The 22,198-nt window shown below is 41.3% G+C and overlaps 1 protein-coding gene across 1 annotated transcript in view; it reads right to left on the minus strand.

Moving 5' to 3' along the window:
- Window positions 1-22,198, minus strand: part of RBM20 (RNA binding motif protein 20) — a 202,906-nt gene that overhangs the window by 179,553 nt on the left and 1,155 nt on the right. The window lies entirely within an intron of this gene.

The raw sequence follows: 22,198 nt of genomic DNA on the forward strand, positions 1-22,198 counted from the left end.
GAGCCTGAGCCATAGACGGTCATAACATACAGGGAAAAATGGAGAGACCTTGATTTGAGCTTTGTGGCCAGACAGATGTGAGTTTGCATCGCAGCCCTTCTCCTTGCTAGCCAAGTGACTTCAACAAGGGTATACTCCACAGCCCCAAATTAAATCCAGGAGCAGCTGAAATCAGAATTGGCCAAATGACTGAGCTGGTAGCTTTTTTTTTTTTTTTAACTTTTACTATGGAAATTTTCTAACTATACAAAGGTAGAGAAAACAGTATAATGAAGTCCCATGTACCCATCACCCAGCTTCAACAATTACTAACTTTAGGTCTGCCTTGTTTATTACTCTGTACCCCTACCCATTCCCACCCTCCACACTATTATTTTGAAGCCAATTCCAGATACATCATTTCATCTATAAATACTTTGGTATCTAGCTCTAAAATATAATATCATTTCAATTTTAACATAATTTCAGTATATTTATCACAACTATAAATAAATAAATAATTCTTTAGCATCAATATCCAGTCTGTTCAAACGTCCAAAGTGATTTTTGTTTTGGAGACTACTTTATTCATATGTGCATACTACACTTAATTTCCACCCCATAGCAAGCACCAGCCAGAATGAAAAACTGTAGAAATAAAGGCCTTTATTTAATCAAACCTAACCAGTAGCTTTCATGAGAGCTTTTGATACTTTAGAATTTTTACCTTTAGATCTTGTATTTCTCTGGTATAGCAATTTTTAAAATATTTATTAACACCTACTAATTGTTAGGTATTCTAGACCTGGGGCATAGTTTGTTTTTTAATAGTTGGTTTGTTACAGCTAAGATCCAAAGATTATAGGCCCCATAGATAAAACCACCTGCAGTTCTCACTCTTGTAATTTATTTGTTGAAGAAAACGGGTCTCCTGGCCTAAAGAATGTCCAAATTCCAATTGGTGGATTTTTACCTCCATGGTGTTTTTTTTTTTCTTGCTGTACACGGGCCTCTCACTGTTGTGGCCTCTCCCGTTGCGGAGCAGGCTCAGCGGCCATGGCTCACGGGCCCAGCCGCTCCGCGGCATGTGGGATCTTCCCGGACTGGGGCATGAACCTGTGTCCCCTGCACTGGCAGGCGGACTCTCAACCACCGCGCCACCAGGGAAGCCCCATGGTGTTGTTTTTTTTTTTTTTTTTTTTTTTTTTTCATGGTGTTGTTTTAATATGTTCCTCTGTCCCCCGTATTTCCTATAAACAGATAGTTAGATCTCAAGCCTGGCGTAGATTCAGGTTCTATTTTGACGGTGCTGTGTACTTCCTGCTGCATCAGTAGGCACATGATGCCTGGAAGTCTTTCTTTTTTGTGACATTAAGATCAATCAGTAGGTTTAAATGTCATCAGCCTGATCCATCCGTTACAAAGTTTCCCATCAGCTTCACCTAATGTTTTAGCAGCCATTTAATAACCATGTTCTCTAAATTCATTATTTCACTAGGGGTTACAAAATAGTGATGTTCCAATTCTATAATTCCTTCTGCATTTATTAGATAGAATTCTTCTACAAAAAAGAACTTTTCCTCATTTACAGTTTGGATACCCTAAGGTAACTAATAAGAAAGGACAGAATGAATGTTTGATTCTTTCCCTTTCTTGGCCAGTGTTCAGAATGAGTTGGTTTCCCAACCTTCTCCAGTGAAAAATCATTGAATTTTTAACTCATGAATTTTACACTTTGGAACATGTTTGATATATGTGAATCCACTATAGTTATTCTTTTTAATGCTCAAATTATTCCATATTTGGGCACCAGGAGGCCCTTCAACTCGTCTCCAAAGTCCTTTTGACATGACACAAGTGGTCTTTGATGGCTTCTTTGCTTTCTGATGCAAGATATGCCAACTCATTTTGTACATTTCCTGTTCCAGACCTGGAATCAGCCATTTTTCTCAGGATTCTTAGTCCCTTTTAGTGGGGAATTGTATTTAGAGGCCACAATCCAGATGTTACAAGTGCTCATTGTTACTGAATTGGCTCTTATTTCTAGGCTTTTCATTGGACAAAGTTAGGAAACACTTTTTCATTTGTTAAAGAGAAAAATACATCACGAGTTCATACCAAAATTTTCAATTCAAATTTAAGATTACAGGGTTTTTACTTAACTTTTTTTTTTTTGCAGTACACGGGCCTCTCACTGTTGTGGCCTCTCCCGTTGCGGAGCACAGGCTCCGGACGCACAGGCTCAGTGGCCATGGCTCACGGGCCCAGCCGCTCCACAGCATGTGGGATCTTCCCAGACCGGGGCCCAAACCCGTGTCCCCTGCATCGGCAGGTGGACTCTCAACCACTGCGCCACCAGGGAAGCCCAACATCTTTGATTATAAAATTGCTATCTCTTTTCTATTATGCTAAAAATATTGCTTTCTGATGATTTTAACATAATTACTATATATTTATATACATACACACACGCACATATAAGTGATCGATTCCGAATAGTAATTATACCAATATTATTACTAACAGTATTACTGACAACAGCTTAAGATTCTTTTGAATTTGTTTTGCCCCTAAGATATATTCCACTTGAGATGTATAATCAAATTACTGCGTTTTAAAGTTGTGTGGAATAATTCTTTGTGTGATTAAGCTACCAACTTGACACATAAATTTATTTCATTTTAATCTTGATTTGGGGGGGGTTATTTTTTCTATTTTAATTAAATTTTGTTTGTAGTTAAGGAAAACATCTATAGGGTTGCAAAGTCAAATCTATAAAACAAAATACATTTTAAAAGGTCTAGATTCTATCCCTGACCCATCCATCCATTTCCTCCCTCCCTCTATTTTATTGGTTTACTTTTTCATTTCTTTTAATTACAAGCAAATATATATGTATTTCTCACATGAAAGGTAACAGGCTATCTATTATTTCTGCACACTGCTTTTTACACTTAACAATATACCCAGGAGATCATCCCACAGCTGTAGCTGGATACAGAGATCATTCTCCTTCCTTTCTATAGCTCTATAGAAACCCACTGTATGGATGTCCCATAGCTGACTTAACCCATTCCCTATTGATGGACATTTGGGTTGTTTCCAGTCTTCTGCTATTACAAATAATGCCACCACAGAAAGCCTTCTGCATACGTCTTTTCCTATTTTTGCCTGTGTATTTTGGGGATAGATCTTATAAACAGGATTGTCTGGTCAAAAGAAAATGCACGTGTAATTTTGCTAAATATTGCCAAATTCCCCTCCTTAGAAGTGGTACCATTTTTATATACCCACCATGAGTTGATAACTTTTACATGCTGATGTTAATATTTAAAAATCTCTGAAATCTCAGGGGCCTTAATTAAAAATCACTGAAAGGGGTTTTAATGAAGCCCATCTAATTCAATTCTCCACCTTCTGGACAAAGGAAATTTCTTTTGAGAAAGGGCAATGACATGCTCAAGGAACTGCCTTCACCCCTTGCCTTTCTGACTTAAATACGCAGTTTACACATAATTCTTTCTATGTCAGAGAAGTTAGGCACAGTATTAAATATTTGGACTGAAAATATCATAGGTTAGTTTAGGTCTTTGTGAACTACAAGTAGTTCCCTGAAATGAAAACTCGAAGTTCGTGGGTGGCGAGCAGGGGGCTTCTCAGTGCTCTCTCCTTTCCTAGTCCCCTTTCCTCCTTTTAACAAATCAGATTTGATGAGGAATGCGATGGTACCACAGGCGGGTGCTGGCTCCTATCCACACCCACACCACTGAAGAGCATCTCCCCTGAGTGCCCCTTTCCCTACAGTACCCTCCCAGCGTCTGAGATTAGGCGCTTATCTCATTCACTCCTCACAATAACACTATGAGGTGGATGCCCTATCAGCCCCATTTCACACCTGAAGAAATGAAAGAGCAGAGAGGTCAAGTAATTTGTTCAAGGTCACACAGCTAGCAAGCAAGTAGGGAGCCAGGATGCACACCAGGCATTCCAACTCCAATACCTACCTTTAACGGTTGTGCTGCAGTGCTTCTATGTTTCAGACCCTCATCACCTGTCGCCCAACTAGGGCAGGGGCCTCCCAACTGACATTCCCCATCTCTAGGGGCACGCCTACACACACACACACACACACACACACACGTGCACACATGCACACAACTCTGCCAATTACCCTCCCTTCTCCAATACCCATGTAATCTTTCCAGAACACCAATCGCATTACATCAGACCCCTGCTTACAAATGACTACTCAAAAGATAACATCCAAACTCCTTACCTTGAGAAACACAGTTCTGTATCACCAGCATCCTGCCTTTCTTTTACATCCTCAGCTCTCACCATTCCCAGCCACTCCATCCCATATCCGTGCGCATTAGTTAAAAACATACTCTGACCTCCAGTCAAGTGGAATTACTCTGAAGCTCCCAGTTCACCACGTTTTTTCTCATCTCTGAAAATGCATCTCTTCTCCCACCTCCATCTAGACCCCACCCTCCCCCATCCACTTGACAAGCCCTTAGGCACAGATTCAGAATCAGCTCAGGATGACCTCCTCAGACATCTGGGCGGGTCCTTCCTGGACCCTCCTCCTCCACCTCCCTACAGCACCTGCTACGACAGAGTCTCACTCTCACACCCTCTACCCACTCAACCCTCTTCTCCACCTGCACTCAGAGGTAATCATTTTATCAGGTCTTCTTTTTGTTTATTCTTCCAGTAATTTTTATGCAACAATGGAAGATGTGAATATATATTTATATATTTAAGAATATATAAATGTTATACATAATATATACATATGTTTTACATAATAATATTATATATGTTCCTATTCTCCCCTTTTCTTACACAAAAGCTAGCCAACTATGCACACTTCCTGCACCCTGCTTTTTTCTCTTGATATATCTTCGGAATTTCTCCGTTACAGCACACAGAGATGATCCTCCCAGTATGGGAGACAACAAGTACATCCAGTACATCCAGACAACAAGTACATCCCCTGTTTCAAGGGACTGAGTGAGACCCAGTCCTGCTGCGTTTCGTCCAACATCAAGATTCCACCAAGCGCACAGCTCTGATCTCTGCCAAAGGGAGTCCAATGGGACTGGCCACTGCTGGAGCCAAGCCATGATAAGAGCACCAAGTCATGATGCAGGTGCAGGGGGAGCAGCCCACGTTCTGCACCTTCTTTTACTTCCAAGAACCACACAGGAGCAGAGGTTAGGATCTTCTCACTTCTTGCACCTTCATTTCAGTTTCCTGAATCACAGAACTCAGATCCTGCAGCCCACAGAGTTCACATCTTAGGTGGGCTCAGACAGGAAACAGATGCCACCATGTGTCAACGACTAAGCTTGGCATTTCATCTAGTCATTCAACAAGTACTTGGTGAACTGCTTCTAGCAACCAGGTGTTGTTCTTGGGGGCTGGGGGTGTAAATCACTGGATAAAACTCCCCAGCATAGGCAGGATGGGAGGAAATGTAATAGACAATAAAAACATAATAAATAAGTAAAATAAGTAAATGATAGTTTGTTTGAAGATAGCAAGTGCTATGGAAAAAACAGAACAAAGTAAGGGAGTTTGGACTGGAAGATGCAGGATGCAATTTAAATAGGTTGGTCAGAGTGGATCTCAGTGGCAAATCGTGGCACATAACTTATTTTCTGCGCAACTCCTTTTTGCAGCTGCCACAGGTCAACTGTCATTACCATTGCCACAATTAAACTGTTGTTATCACAATGTCAAGTTGTCTTGAGTTGTGTTGCCGTTGTCTTGAGTTGTGTTGTTCTAGAAATTGCTTGAAATAAGTAGAGTGTTCACTTAGGGCTTAAAAACCTTTTTTGTCATAAGAATTTCTGTTGTTGAAAACTTTGATGCCATGGGGCTTAAGGGGTGTTCCAGGTGGTCATGTTCACCATCTCCCCTATTTGAACTGAATCTCACAGAAGAAATTCAGCCTGGAAACTGCCTGTACCTTTAAAGGCACAATTACGCCCCTGGCTGGAGATGGCCAAGTGAGACAGAAAGCCAGGTTACGCTAATGACAAACATGTATTCAGCGTGTCCTTCCTATATTCCTGTCCCTGTGTCATGTCACTGACTGTTACACTCAACCCCACGTCCTGTAAGAAGCCCACACTCTCTCAGAAACCCTGCACCTCGGCTCACGTGTGCCTTGAAGGTGGAGCCCAGACCAGAGCTTGGGCTTCTTGCTGCCTGAGTTTGTGGCTCCCACACACACCACCACCACCACTTATCCCACCTCTCCAAACACAAAGGCAGACTACTTGTGTCTCTCTAGCCCTTTCAGACTGGCAACCCAAAGAAAGTGTAAGTTGGAGAAAACCAAGCTTTGGTCTCACATCAATTCTCAGCCATGAGACCCTCCTGTGATGAGTGGATTTTCTCATCACAAAGTCACTGAGATCAAAAGTTAGGTTGCAGGTAACTTGCTCCTTCTCTCAGGTGTTCAACAAACTATGTGCCAGGGACCCTGCCAGATGCTGAGGACACCAAGATGAACAACAGTGGCTCTGCCTGCAAGGACGTGACAGGGCCTTTAGAGGAGATCCACAAGAGGTGAGCATGGGGAGGCCATGGAGCATGATAGGAAACGGCACCCAACGCCCCCTTCCCGCCTGGGGCCAGGGAAATCTCCCTAGAAGAGGGGAGTCAGCAGAATCCATGAAGACAAAAGGCATGTTCCAGTTGAGGACAGGGAAGGTGGTTCAGGTGGACGAAGCAGGAGGGCAGCCAAGACAGAACAGCAAGTCCAGACTGGAGAGCTAGTGGGGGCAGGACCAGAAGGGTCTCCTCAGCATCTGACTCTCGAGCTAGGCAATGAGAAGGCACCGCAGGGCTTTAAGTAAGCAGATGACAAGGCGGAGGCTGTGCCGGTATGGAGAAAAGAACAGTCTGAGGACAGGCTCCATTGGAGGCAGGGGAGAAGCTGAGAGGCCCGAGGCGGCGGCAGTGGGCACGAAATGTGGGTAGGGTGTTCTGAAGGAAGGGGACAGCGCAAGCTGGAATGGGTCAGAGGGCCTGGCTCTGAGCCTGGGCTCTCCAGTCGCTGGCTTGAGGACCCTGAGCTACTAGTACTTATTTAATCCCTACCTACTTCACAGGGTTGTTGGAGGATTAACAGTGCCTTGTGAACCGTACAGCATGGCAGGAAAGCAGTGCTGTCCACTCACCCCCTGCACTGTTGCATCTGTAGACCCCTCGTCGCTAGGAGACTTTAAGTTACCCTCACAGGCATGTATGTTTTCTCTGCTCACTTAACTTCTCTGGCAGCTGAGTGGTCTTTGGTAAATCTGGTCCTCCTTCTGAACCTGGCTTCCTTTTCTACAAAATAAGATCACTGAATTAGAGGATCTCTAGGGTGCCTTTCAGCTTGAAGTTTTGTTTTCTTATTCATCTTGTATCCCAATTTCCAGGGTAATAATTATTTGTCAAATGAAAAATTATTGAAGGAAGAGTCACGAATAGAAGGAAAATAAGCTAATGAGTAACTGACACTGAAAACTTAGATGATAAAGTGTGTGTTCTTTAAAAGCCTTGAAGGCTCATATTAATAAGTTCCATTCAAAGACACAGTCATAAAAATTCAAAGGTGTTTTCAACCAAAAAAAAAAAATGATTCTTATGTATAACATCTGTGCTCCCAAAAGGTTAAATTATCATTGGCCTAGATATTTACCCAAGAAAACTAAAAGACATGTCCACTTTAAAACTTGCAAAAGAATATTCATATCGCTTTATTTGTAATAGCCAAAAAATTAGAAACATCCTAAATGTCCATCAACAGGTGAGTGGATAAATAATTTATGACATATCCGTAAAATAGAATACCACTCAGCAATAAAAAGGACCAAACTTCTGATATGCGCAAAAGAACAGATGAACCTTAAAATCGTATGCAGAAAGAAAACCCAAAGAATGGGAGAAAGTACTTGCAAATCATCTATCTGATAAGGGTCTTGTATCCAGAATTTATAAAGGACACACAATTTCACATCAAAAAGATAAACATCTCAATTTAAAAAGAGACAAAGGACTTGAATCGACATTTCTCTAAAGAAGATATAAACACAACAAGCACATGAAAAGATGCTCAACATCATTAGTCATTAGGGAAATGCAAATCAAAACCATCATGAGATACTACTTCATACCCACTAGGATGGCCATGATTTAAAAAAAAAAAAAAACGGAAAATAACAAGTGTTGGCAAGGTTGTGGAGAAACTGGAACCCTCATTCACTGCTGGTGGGAATGTAAAATTGTGCAGCCACTTGGAAAACAGTTTGGAAGTTCCTCAATAAATTAAACACAGAATTACCATATGACTCAGCAACTCCACTTCAAGATACATACCCAAAAGAATTGGAAACAGATGTTCAAGCAAACACTTGCACACAAAATTCATAGCAGCATTACTCACAATAGTCAAAAGGTGGAAACAGCTGAAATCCATCAACTGATGGATGGAAAAACAAAACACTGTCTATCCATAAAATGGAATTTTACTCAACAATAAAAAGGAATGAAGTACTGATACATGTTACAACACGGATGAACCTTGAAAACATTATGCTAAGTGAAAGAAAGCCTGATACAAAAGGCCACATATTGTATGATTCCATTTATATGAACTGTCTAGAATAGGCAAGTCCATAGAGACAGTAAAAAGCAGATTAGTGGTTACCAAAGGCCTGGGAGAGGAGGGAATGGGGAATAATTGCTTAATGGAGACAGGGCTTCCCTTCGGGGTGATGCAAATGTTCTGGAACTAAATAGTAGTAGCTGTTAAACAACATTGTGAATGTACTTAAAACCACTAAATTACACTTTAAAATAGTTAAAATGGTTAATGTTACACGTATTTTATCACAGTTTTTAAAAATACTATTTCCCCAGAAATCATTATGCTGAGTGAAAGAGCCAGGCAACAAAAGGAGTACATACTGTGATTCCATTTGTATGAAATTCTAGAAAATGCAAACTCATCTATAGCGCTAGAAAGCAGGTCACTAGTAGCTTGAGAGGAAGGGGCTTAAGGGAAAGAGAGAAGGATAAATTATAAAAGGCATGAAGAAACTCTTACTATCTCTATTGTTTGATTGATGCTTTAAACATGTACAGCTTAGTGTACTTCCATTATACCTCTGTAAAACTGAAAAAAAAAGACCAAAAAATGTTTTAAAAATTATCACTGGACATCTAAATTCTTAGACTTATTAAATTTCTAAATATACTGCGGAACTCACTGTTTAAAGGATCTTTGCTATAACCCCTTTTGAAGGTCAAAAGCAAACAGTCTTTCCCTGATTTATTGATTCTATTAAGTCTGCTTTTTACATTCAACAGTTTCTTAAAGCAAAAGAACACCTGTAACAATGTCTGCTAAAACTATTCAAGAGTATGTCTGGTGGAGACTAAGCGAGCTTAATGTGGCCATGTTTCAAGTCAGAAATTCTTTTTGCTATTAATAGGAGCCTAGGACCCTTTAATCATTGCTGAATCCTGGTTTTTTGAATTGGTTCAAAAATGGTCTGGCAGAGGCTCACTTTGCAAATCAAACGATCATATGTTATCATTTTAGCACACGCTGAGTGATTAGTGTTTCTCCGTAAGCATCAAATTCAGATCTTGCCTGACATGTATAACAAGCAGAATAAGACAGTGAATCAAACGCCAGAGTCAGATTTGCTCATGGAATTTAAACTGGGATGTGGATTTCAAAACCAAAAAGGAATACTTAAAGCTACAAAAAATGGAAAAAGGGGTTTTTTAATTGGACTGCTTAGTTTGTCTCAAATTTGGCCTAGTTTCACATTTATTTCAGCAGTTTTTTCCATAATATTTTCTTTGCAAATAATGTTTTCTATAAATTATTTTGAGGATGTAGATATTTACACAGAGATGACATGATCACCTGTATTATATAACATCCTCCCATCCAAGCCCCACCCCACCAGTTCTTTCATAAATACTATTTTTCTTAGCTTTGTTGAGTCCTTTTAAGCTTGTGACTTGATTTCTTCATCTGTAAAATGGGGAGAATAACAGCACTAGCCTCACAGGATTATTGTTGGATTAAATGATTAAATGGATTATACATATATAAAGTGTTTAGACTAGTAGCTGACACACAGGAATCACTCAGTGAATGTTAGTTGTTATTCATGTTATTATTACCAGGGTTAGTGGTGGCAAAGCTGAATGTAGAACATACAGCATGCCTGCTCCTGATTCTTTTCATTACTCCACACCACTTTCCCCACCCATACATATTTTGTGCATGAAAATAAGAGTACCAATCTGGAAAAGGCAAAAATAGCTCTGTAATTTAAATCTGAAAAACATGAATAAACTGGTAGTCACAGAGCAGCTCAAGGACTCATCCAGTTTAGGTTCCAGGGCAAGTCATCAGTCATTTTTAAAATCACCTTCACGCAGTGATTTCGAAAAGGGATAAAAGGTTTCTGCAAAGAGTCAACAGAGCTTTTTTTTTTTTTTTTAAACATCTTTATTGGGGTATAATTGCTTTACAATGGTGTGTTAGTTTCTGCTTTATAACAAAGTGAATCAGCTATACATATACATATGTTCCCATATGTCTTCCCTCTTGCGTCTCCCTCCCTCCCACTCTCCCCAGCCCACCCCTCCAGGCTGTCACAAAGCACCGAGCTAATATCCCTGTGCCTTGCGGCTGCTTCCCCCTAGCTATCTACCTGAGTCAACAGAGCTTTGAGGATGCCCCCAAAATTGTGCAAGCTAGCAAAAATTACATACTGCCCATTCACTGCCTTCAGCATTAAAACAGATTTATATATTCACTTTGTATGGACATTAAAAAGTACTGCAGCCCGGGATAGAATGTCTGCTGGAAGGGTTAAATGGAAAGTGGCAGGCCCATCAATTAAGTTCCTATCAAGTCAAGACGAGAAAAAAAACCAGAGGATGCAAATCATATCTACGGGCTGGTACAATGCAAACATATTTGCAAGGCTGTCTGATTTAACCTACATATACAAACTAATCCATTCTAAAGTGATATGTAGTTATTGCTCCAGTTCCACATATTTCATTGAGGAGTTTTTTTTTAAATGTGGTCAAATTAAAAGATAACACCGGGCTTCCCTGGCGGCGCAGTGGTTGAGAATCCGCCTGCCGATGCAGGGGACACAGGTTCGAGCCCTGGTCTGGGAAGATCCCACATGCCACGGAGCAACTAGGCCCGTGAGCCACAACTACTGAGCCTGCGCGTCTGGAGCCCGTGCTCCGCAACAAGAGAGGCCGCGATAGTGAGAAGCCCATGCACCGCGATGAAGAGTGGCCCCCGCTTGCCGCAACTAGAGAAAGCCCTTGCACAGAAACGAAGACCCAACACAGCCAAAAATAAATTAATTAATTAATTATTAAAAAAAAATAAAAGATAACACCACTAGCTGAAAGTTAGTTCGGAAACAGGATATTCAGAGGGTCTCACGGTATCACTCCCAAAGATAACTTACTAATCACAAAGAGAAAAATGTCCCGTAGTGATAGAGAGATCTGGCGATGATCATGTTAACCAAGGGATCAAACTTAGCGGAACACACGTTACCCGTTGTATGTGGATCCTTGCCAAAGTGCTTCACCTGAATCTGGTCATGAGGAAACAACAGACACATCCAGATCATGGTTCATTCTACAAGACAACTAGCATGGAATCTTTGGTCACGAAGAGTAGAAAAGAGCAGGTACACTTGCTACATTAAAAGAGACATCATAAACAAACAAATGCACTTGAACTTGAACCAGGGGGGTTTAAAAATCGCTATATGAGACAAAGTTAAAAATCAAGTGTTTATTAGAAAACTCATTTAAGTAAGACTAATTTTCTTAGATATGTTAACAGACTTATGGTGATGCAATTTACTTTCAAATGCTCAGGAGAAAAATATGTGATGCTCTGCTTCTGTTTGGAAGGATGGAACAGAGCATGAGATGCCCCAGAGAGACCCAGTCTACCCCCACGTGCAGAAAGACCTTTGGGGGGAGATATGGGAGGAGATAACATACCCAAAGATGCTTTTCAAAATTCTCTTTTGGAGGCTGAGCAGACTAGAGCCGGCAGATAAAAGGTCAGTTTATGAATGTTCTCCATTTCTCTCTCTCCCATTTCCAGGCAGAAAAAAGGGCAAATAGCAGAAAACGCAATAGACGGAAATATGAGGATGCTTATCCCAGCCTGCCCATTACCTTGCTGTGTGACCTCAAACAATTCTCTTGACTTCTCCCATGCTCACTCGCCTTACCTAGAAAAACAGGAGGGCTGGGCTAAAGCAGCTTTCAGATGCCTCCCAGGCCTAAAATCTAAGATGCTAATGGCTCATTCAGTCTTAAAGACAATGTGCAATGCCAACGTGAAAAGTCTATTCCTATTTTTGTTTTTAATAATGCAGGCAGTGGGCTTCCCTGTTGGCGCAGTGGTTAAGAATCCGCCTGCCAATGCGCGGGACATGGGTTCGAGCCCGGGTCTGGGAAGATCCCACATGCCGCAGAGCAACTGGGCCTGTGAGCCACGACTACTAAGCCTGCGCTCTAGAGCCCACGAGCCACAACTATTGAGCCCGCAAGCCACAACTACTGAAGCCTGCGTGCCTGGAGCCCGTGCTCTGCAACAAGAGAAGCTACCACAATGAGAAGCCTGCGTACCTCGACGAAGAGTAGCCCCCGCTCACCCCAACTAGAAATAGCCCACGTGCAGCAACGAAGACCCAACACAGCCAAAAAATTAAGTTAATTAATTAATTATTTTTAAAAACGGAAAAAAAAGACAAACCACTATAATTACGCCACCTAGAGTTAGCACCGCTGTTACTGTCGTTACATTTATTCTTTAGATGCTTTTCCAGGCTTGCAGGCACTGGCACATGCTCATACACGCTTTTTAAAAACATGAGATCCCTGTATACATGCTGCTTGTAATTTTTTTCAGTTAACAATATTCTATGGTTTATGTTCCATATTAATAAATATAGAATAATGGCACCATTCTAATGGCTGAATGGTACATGATAATATACATGCACATGATTTATTTTCTCAGTGAGAAACATCTGGGTAGTTTCTAATTTTCTGCTCTTCTAGACAATGCTGCAATAAATATCTTACGTTCATCCTCATTATGTAAAGTCTCTAAATCAAGATTTAATCACACAACCCCTCTCCCTTTTCATACAGAAAGTAAAAAAAATCTCTTTTCAAGTATCAAATAAAGGTTCTCCATAACTCCAGACTATCAACACCCCTGCCAGCCCAGGAGGACGTAGGGGCCCGAGGAGACCCGGTCTTTAGAAGGCTCTGGAAACAATATTTGGTCTCTTCGATTCAAGGAGGCCACACGGAAACCTGAGGTCCAGCTTTTGGATAACCGTGATCTCTTTGCAAAGTGTTTTTTGGCCGTGAGCTCTGGGTGCAGCCCATGCTGTGGTAACTGAACACACAGCATCGTTTACCGAGTCCTACTTGGGGCAGCTGGTAGGCTCTTAGAAACATCTGTCAGCCTATGCTTATGTTTTCTGTCTCTAAAAATAATAACGTCACCAAACAGACTCCTACCTGCCTGTGTTTAATACAATCAAATTTAGACACGTGAAAATTACTGGATCTGTCTCCGAATTGAGAACAGTACTCTTTTTGCAAACTCAACTATTCACTTTAAGATTCCAGAATAATTAACATTCTAAAATAATTGTTTTTATTTTTTAAAGTTTGTAATAATTAGAAAACAGTATGAAACGCCCTCCTTTTCACTGACATTAGTGGCTACTTTTCCGTCTTAAAATTATGTCACTGATCCAAATATACTTTGCAAGTGTTGGAGGAAGCTTTCCAAATATACTTTGCAAGTGTTGGAGGAAGCTTTTAATTCTCTTTTTGTGGTTTTTGTTGTTTCTGTGAGTGATCAGTCTCGCAGACATGTGCCTCTACCCTTGATTAAAATGTAATTCATTCTCCATCAGATGTCTAGGAGGCGACGGGAGGCATTCTACAGTGATAATCACTCAGCAATATTCCTGGGGATTCCCATAATTTTATTCTTGGAAGGTACTGACACCGATCATTTCCAATCCCTGGAGAAGCAGGATTAGGAAGGTTAATTGGCTTGTCCAGATCACCTACTCCCCACCCAGGGTTTCCTTTTCCTCTCTGACCCTCTTTGTCAGAAACCCAATAATTAATTTACAAAGACGCTCATTTCACACTTGACAACACTGGGAAGATCCTACCTATCATTCTATTCAATAATGAAGTCAAAATAAAGCAAAAGAAGTAACTTCGTGAAACGAATACATCTTTAAAATATATATTACCTTGTCTGCTCTTTCAGCATCATGACACTGGAGGTCAGGTTTAAGGGCGGGTCCAATAAGAACCAAAAACATATCTGGAAGACCGTCTATAGACAAGCTGCACAACTGAAAAGCATTTAAGATGTTCAGACAGCTGTGAATGGAGGTTTCTAGGTTCGGACCAGAGTGGAAGCGGCAACTGAGAACTGGTGGGTCATTACTGTGATGGAGAGAAAGCAGGTGCAAAGAAAGGGCAGTAGCAAATGGCCCTGGTGCATCCCTGCAGCAAATACCCACACAAAAGAAGGGAAAAGTGGTGTGAAAACTACCTTCATGAGGTGAAAACCACCCCCAAACACAGGCACGACCCCAGGCCTTTTGTTTCTGAACACATGGAAAGATTTATTTGGCAAACTGAGCTACACGTTATTACCACATCCTCATACAACTTGCTTAACAGCTCCCTTTTTGCTCATAAAGTACATTCACATCAATATGTACCATCCCCCTGACAGAGCTGCTGTCAGCGAGTTGGAAAAGTTGCCTTGTAAACCATCAGGGGACTTATTTATCTTATAAAATCCAGTAGGAATTGTAGGAAAGGGGAGGATGAATTAACTTGGCTGTAACTTCTGCCACTGTAAAGACTTTATCCTATTAGATAGACATACACATTAAATCCAAAATACCCCAAACTTGCTGTCTTGTAAATGTCGAAGACTGAAACCTTAGTTGGGTGGAATTTAAACAGTGACCACCGTTGAGCCAGGCAAAATACCAGCCCACCGCCAACACCCCCTTGGTGGCGGCTGGAAACCAAATTCACATTCCTGATGGAAAAATGTGCCTTCTAAATTAAAGTCAGGATTTCCCAATCTTCTCACCGGTGGGAACAAGAAATAAGAGCTTCCATAACAACACACACATCACCAAGACCCAGCCAGGTTCATTAACCAGAAAGGGAATTGCCATGTGCTCCTTTCTACAAGCCACTAAGTACGGTCTTTTGCCCCGATTCTGGAATAAGGACCACTTTACTTTCTGCAAAACTTTTCAACGCACTATTCTAAACACAGCTACCATGTCACTCACAGCAGCTGTGGATATACAGCAACCTCCCCTGTTAAAATACACGAAATTGTATCAGCTAGACCATCCCAAGCAAAATAATTACTGTGGCAGGAAATAAAAAATCAGATTAAGTGGGATTTTTGTGGCACAGGAGACCCCTTCAAGCTTTTGCCTAACAGGGGGACCAAGGAGGATGAAGGGAGGTGGAGCCCTACCTCTGAATTTGTCTTTGGGGTTTTAACTCCACTATCTCAAGCTTCTTCCATTCTTGCTTTCCAAGTTTAGTTCAGTCTGTTTTAATTCTATCCCTTGGTTAGATCTCAGTTCCTAACATTTTGTAGACTCTTGTTTATCAAAGCTTTGAATTGAGCTATACTGGTTTGTTTACTTGAGGACTAGCTGTTGTGGGCAGGGAAGAAATATTAGTTTAGTTGGAGTCAAGAACCTACAGCCGGGACTTCCCTGGTGGCACAGTGGTTAAGAATCTACCTGGTGGGCTTCCCTGGTGGCGCAGTGGTTGAGAATCTGCCTGCTAATGCAGGGGACATGGGTTCGAGCCCTGGTCTGGGAGGATCCCACATGCCGCGGAGCAACTAGGCCCGTGAGCCACAACTACTGAGCCTGCGCGTCTGGAGCCTGTGCTCCGCAACGAGAGGCCACGATAGTGAGAGGCCCGCACACCGCGATGAAGAGTGGCCCCCACTTGCCACAACTAGAGAAAGCCCTCGCACAGAAACGAAGACGCAACACAGCAAAAATAAATTAATAAACTCCTACCCCCAACATCTTCTAAAAAAAAATCCACACATCTTCAAATTCTTAATTCTAAAAAAAAAAAAAAAAAAAAAAAAATCCACCTGCCAATGCAGGGGACACGGGTTCAAGCCCTGGTCCGCGAAGATCCCACATGCCGCGGAGCAACTAAGCTCGTGCGCCACAACTACTGAGCCTGCGCTCTAGAGCCTGTGAGCTACAACTACTGAGCCTGCATGCCAGAACTACTGAAGCCCGCATGCCTAGAGCCCGTGCTCTGCAACAAAGAGAAGCCAACACAATGAGAAGCCGGCGCAATGCATTGAAGGGTAGCTCCCGCTCGCCGCAACTAGAGAAAGCCTGTGTACAGCAACGAAAGCCCAACGCAGCCAAAAAAAAAAAAGAAAGAACCCACCGCCGCAAGAAAGATAAATCAGAGAGAGAGAGAGAGAAACTGGATGATGGGGGATCATTTCACTGTGAGTCAATCCTGGTGGGGTTATTTTTCCCCCCAGGTGACTTACATGCATAGGCAAAGAGATCTTAACAGATCAGAGTCCACATTCCAACTGACAGATATGGGCTTTTTAAATTATTAATTTGATAAACTGCTAAACCGGTAACAAAAGAATAAGTGGATAGAAGAATAAAATGGGTAACAAAATTTGACTTCTTTTTTTTCTCCTGCAGCAGTGGCATTAGAACTGCTCTTCATATACCACAGGTACAGTCATTTACTGTGACTAACGGGAATAATGTACTACATTTCATAATACTGATCTCTTTGGCAATTTGAGAAAAACTCATAACTGGATGGCTACACTTACTATCTAAAAATACTTATCACAACAAACCCTCAAGCAAAATTTCTTTAAAAAAAACCAAAAACCCTTAATAGGCTTTCTAATGAAGCAAAGAAACTTTTCAGAATGCTAAGAAAAGAACCCACCCTCTCTCCTTCCCTGTTTTGGGTAAACGCTTAATCTTCTCAGATGTTTTCTCCTGCTGAATGCTTGTCTTAGTGCAGTTTAAGATGGTGTTTAAAATGTTCAAAATTCCTTCTAAAAGTGTATCCCTGTTTCCCCTAAAAACGGGCTCAAACTAATGTTAGAAAGTGGCACTGATGTTAGAAATTCCATCCTTCTTCCAGAAAAGGACCAACTATGAGTTGAGATAATGTCCCTTTTTGGCAAATTCTTATTTCCTCTCCGATTCTGGATGTAATTGTCAGCATGCCCATCACAGTGGGTGTACATCACACACAACTTGCCTGTGTATCACTCTCTAAGAGTTACATGGAGATCCTTCCAAATGCTAAATGTCTGTAGAATTATCTGCGATCAGAGTGACTACTTGTAACATTTTCGAGACTGAATTATGGAGCACTTTGCTCTGAAAACACAGCTGGCCAGTGTCCTAACGCGATGCAGAAGGCTATAAACTTCAGCAATCAAAGGTGGATTTATATCTTCATAAGTCACAAACACATGCAGGTGACACTAACTATCAAATGCTAAACCAAAACTTTTTCTATTTTCATAATTGATTTTTATTCATTTCATACCAAAATAATCTGTAAAGGAAAAATTAAGTCATCTATATGCAAATTAAATATGCAACCTGATATCAAGCATTAGCCAGGAGTATTTCACGGCAAATCAAATAATTTAGGAAAATCACCTGTGTGCTCACCTCACAGATGTGTGTGCTTGTTTGGTTAATTTTCACCATGATTAGTACCACACTTTCTAACTGCATCCGACAAATGAATTCAACACAGCACACAGAACTAATGGCTCTGTTTTCATTCTGAAGAGAGTTTTAGAACTTACAACCTAAAACTGTAATTTCTGATGTTCATCATGGTTAATAAATAACTTGTTATAAATCAAGAATTAGGTTTGATTAAAATTAAAATACTTTTGGAAATAAAATATTGTGAATATTTGAGGAGATAAATCCTTGTAAAATGTTCACCAACATCAATGTCTTACTTCTGCTTATATGAAGATTTCTTTAAGCTTTCAAGTTATTCTGATTTCCTAAACTCATCCCAGATCTCTTCGTAAGGTGTTATTTATATTAGTTGTTGCCCAAATGGCTTACATAATGCTTCACATTTTATCCAATAATGTCTCCACATTGGCCGTCTTAGAGAATGCACGTTTAAAACAAAGATGTTACAAGATATTAGTTATATGTGTCTAACATGGCTGATAATCTTCACAGGTAATGCGAATATTGGCCCGGAGTCAGAGGTTAACAAGAGCAGAGAGGTCATGGACCATGCTTGACTGAAGCTAGCAACAATGAGAAAACTAAATATACCTGAACAGGCCAAAGGAACTCCACAGTAGTTAACTTTTGGCACGAGCTTCGTAAATACTGAGACTGGGTTCCATAAGACAAACACCAAAGTCAGTCACATTGTTCACTGTCACACCTCATTCTCTTAAGACCAAATATAACATAGGTGAATAGGATTCTGTTTTTATTATGATCATGACTTTACCCAAAATGAAAACTGTGATTAATGAAGATCAGTAAATAGAGACATTAAGAAGTGAAAAAGGGACTTCCCTGGTGGCACAGTGGTTAAGAATCCGCCTGCCGATGCAGGGGACACGGGTTCGAGCCCTGGTCTGGGAAGATCCCACATGCCGCGGAGCAACTGAGCCCGTGAGCCATGGCCGCTGAGCCTGCGCTCTAGAGCCCGCAAGCCACAACTACTGAAGCCCACATGCCACAACTACTGAAGCCCACCCGCCTAGAGACTGTGCTCTGCAACAGGAGAAGCCACTGCAATAAGAAGCCCGCGCACCACAAGAAAGGGTAGCCCCTGCTCGCCACAAATAGAGAAAGCCCACGTGCAGCAATGAAGACCCAACGCAGCCATAAATAAATAAATTTATTTTTTAAAAAAGTGAAAAAATTCTTGTAATCCTTAAACGCTATGTAACATGAAGAATATTGATATCTTCATCATTTTGAAAGCGTTCAAAACTTCTCCGCTTGGGCTTCCCTGGTGGCACAGTGGTTAAAAATTGCCTGCCAGGGCTTCCCTGGTGGCGCAGTGGTTTAAGAATCCGCCTGCCAATGCAGGGGACACGGGCTTGAGCCTTGGTCCGGGAAGATCCCACATGCCGTGGAGCAACTAAGCCCGTGTGCCACAACTACTGAGTCTGTTCTCTAGAGCCTGCAGGCCACAACTACTGAGTCCATGTGCCTAGAGCCCTGCTCCGCAATAAGAGAAGCCACCGCAATAAGAAGCCCACGCAGTGCAACGAAGAGTAGCCCCTGCTGGACGCAACTAAAGAAAGCCCGCCTGCAGCAATGAAAACCTAATGCAGCCAAAAATAAATTAATTAATTTAAAAAAAAAAAAAAAGAATTGCCTGCCAATTCAGGGGACACAGGTGTGAGCACTGGTCCAGGAAGATCCCACATGTCACAGAGCAACTAAGTCTGTGCACCACAACTACTGAGCCTGCTCTCTAGAGCCCACGAGCCACAACTACTGAAGCCTGTGGGCCTAGAGCCCGTGCTCCACAACGAGAGAAGCCCCCAGTAACGAAGGGTAGCCCCCAGTCGCCACAACTAGAGAAAGCCACGCGCAGCAACAAAGACCCAACGCAGTCAAAAATAATTAATTAATTTAAGAAACACAAAACTTCTCCTCTTATGAATTACATTATAACCTTACTCAAATAACTAGAAAAAGTGCAGGTTCCCCAATACAATGTATTTAACATGCCATCCACTAGAGGAGAATTTCACCCAAAGCTCTAGCTCACACAATTCTGAAATCAAGAGGAGGACAACTCATTTTGCAACTGAGGGCAATCTCCCGGCTACATTTTCTCAAAGATGGCTGATACAAACAGCACTTCATAACTACATAAAAATGGTTGCTCAGATTAAATTATGCAGTTTCAAAATAACCTGCTCAAGTTTCAGCCCATTAAAGATGGACTTGCAAGGCGTTTGCCATGTTATGTCTGCTTCCCATGGAATTTCAGTGGATACTGAGGGGAGTGCAAACCCCAAATCATCCTTATAAATAAAGACTTTGATACATAAGCGCAAGGACACAGGGAGGGGGAAGGGTAAACTGGTACAAAGTGAGAGAGTGGCACTGACATATATACACTACCAAATGTAAAATAGATAGCTAGTAAGAAACAGCTGCATAGCACAGAGAGATCAGCACAGTGCTTTGTGACCACCTAAAAGGGTGGGATAGGGAGGGTGGGAGGGAGACACAAGAGGGGGGGATATGGGGATACAAGTATATGTATAGCTGATTCACTTTGTTATACAGCAGAAACTAACACAACAATGTAAAGCAATTATACTGCAATAAAGATGTTAAAAAAAAAAGAAATAAACATAAGTGCACAAACATCAAATCCCATGAGCACATTCACCAGCCTTGGACCTCGTGCCTGAACACTGATCTGTCACCAACGCAAAACAAGCCAGAGCCATCAGGCACCTCTTTGAGGTCTCTATCCTGGACTGCTAGCCGAAGGGGCCATCTTTGAAGAGCTCAGGCTTATCTACTAAAGTAAAATATTCCAGGGGTGGAATTTTCAAAATGGGGGTGAATTTACAGGGTAAATTATTTATTACATGAGGTAACTGAAATACACTTGAAATGATCCATCTCCCACAAAAACGGCCTTTATTTTCAACCTGGCAACATTTCAAAATCAGTCACCGCTCTACAGAGATTTTTCTATGAACATAAAATTCTTAGTTTTTTTCCTAATTAAAAGTAAATGATAGGAAAATGCAGGGTGACTACAATACCAAAGCAAACTCAATGTGCACCCTAGCTTCAAGCCACAAGACACTGGCCAGTAAGAAGTACATGAGATGTTTCCCAGTTAATAATCAGTCAATTCGATTTTTTTTTTCTCTTTTACTAAATAAACCTCAGGTTTTAAACATTTTTTTCTCTGTTAGTTTATGTTAAGGACTAAAGAGAAATTTTAAGCAATGATGTACTTAAACTGTCCATCATATTTAGTAAATCTTAGCTGAAATTTGCAAAACAAAGGGAACAGAATAACAATATAAAATATTTTGTTTCAAATAGCTACTTGTTAGTAGTTGAAAGTTATATAAAATCAAATTAAAGCAAAAAGATGTCATAAATGAGCTTTTAATATTCTACCAGTCAAAAAAAGGGGAACCATTTTGTTCTGAAATACGATACCAGCGTTCTTTGATGTCAAACTTAAATTTTCACTCTTCTATTACATAAGTCAGTCTTAAAAAACAATATGTACTTCCATTTATGCCCCCTCACTGGTTATTTCTCTTATTACATTTTAATAAGTTTACGTAACTCAAAGCAGTGCCGAAAAACCCCTGCTCGGTTCCATAGGATTGATTTTGCTGTGCTTGTGTGTATTTCTTTAATTTTCCCCAGTTTCACCCAAACACTCATCATTCAGACTTTCCAACACTAACCACACTAGTTTTGAGGACTTCATTACAAGCTGAGGGAAACTTTTCGGAGAATAAAGATCCTTCAAACAAACCAACATTCTAGGCCTTAAACTGTCAAACTCGAAAGAATGAACGAAGCCTCACCATTTCACTTTTTATGTCTCCCAAATGGGCTGAAAGAGCTTCTCAGAGCCTACTGACCACCCCCAATCTACTCGACACATTGGGACGGCCGGCCCGGAAAACTCGCGACCCAAGTCGCACAGTTTCCTCCGATTCACAAGATGGTAACGTTAATGGAAAACGGTTCCGCGGCTAGAAACTCTTCGCAAGGGCCTTCTTGAAAAGTGTAAACACTTCTTGCAGGACAAAGCAAAAATACGTTGTCTACAAACCCTCACCACCCTTTTCACCCAACATCACTGTTTGACTTCATGGGCACCATTAAGGGTGGTTTCTTCGCGCGGCGTTTTACTTACACGCCCTCCAGCACGCGCGCACACACACGCACAGCTCTCCATACGTTCCAGCGGCCTCTTGGGACTAGAAAGATGAAATATAGTCCCTGGGCCATTTCCCCCCAGTTTGAGT

This window comes from Phocoena phocoena, chromosome 16 (assembly GCF_963924675.1).
Source record: "Phocoena phocoena chromosome 16, mPhoPho1.1, whole genome shotgun sequence".
Classification (NCBI taxonomy): Eukaryota; Metazoa; Chordata; class Mammalia; order Artiodactyla; family Phocoenidae; genus Phocoena; species Phocoena phocoena.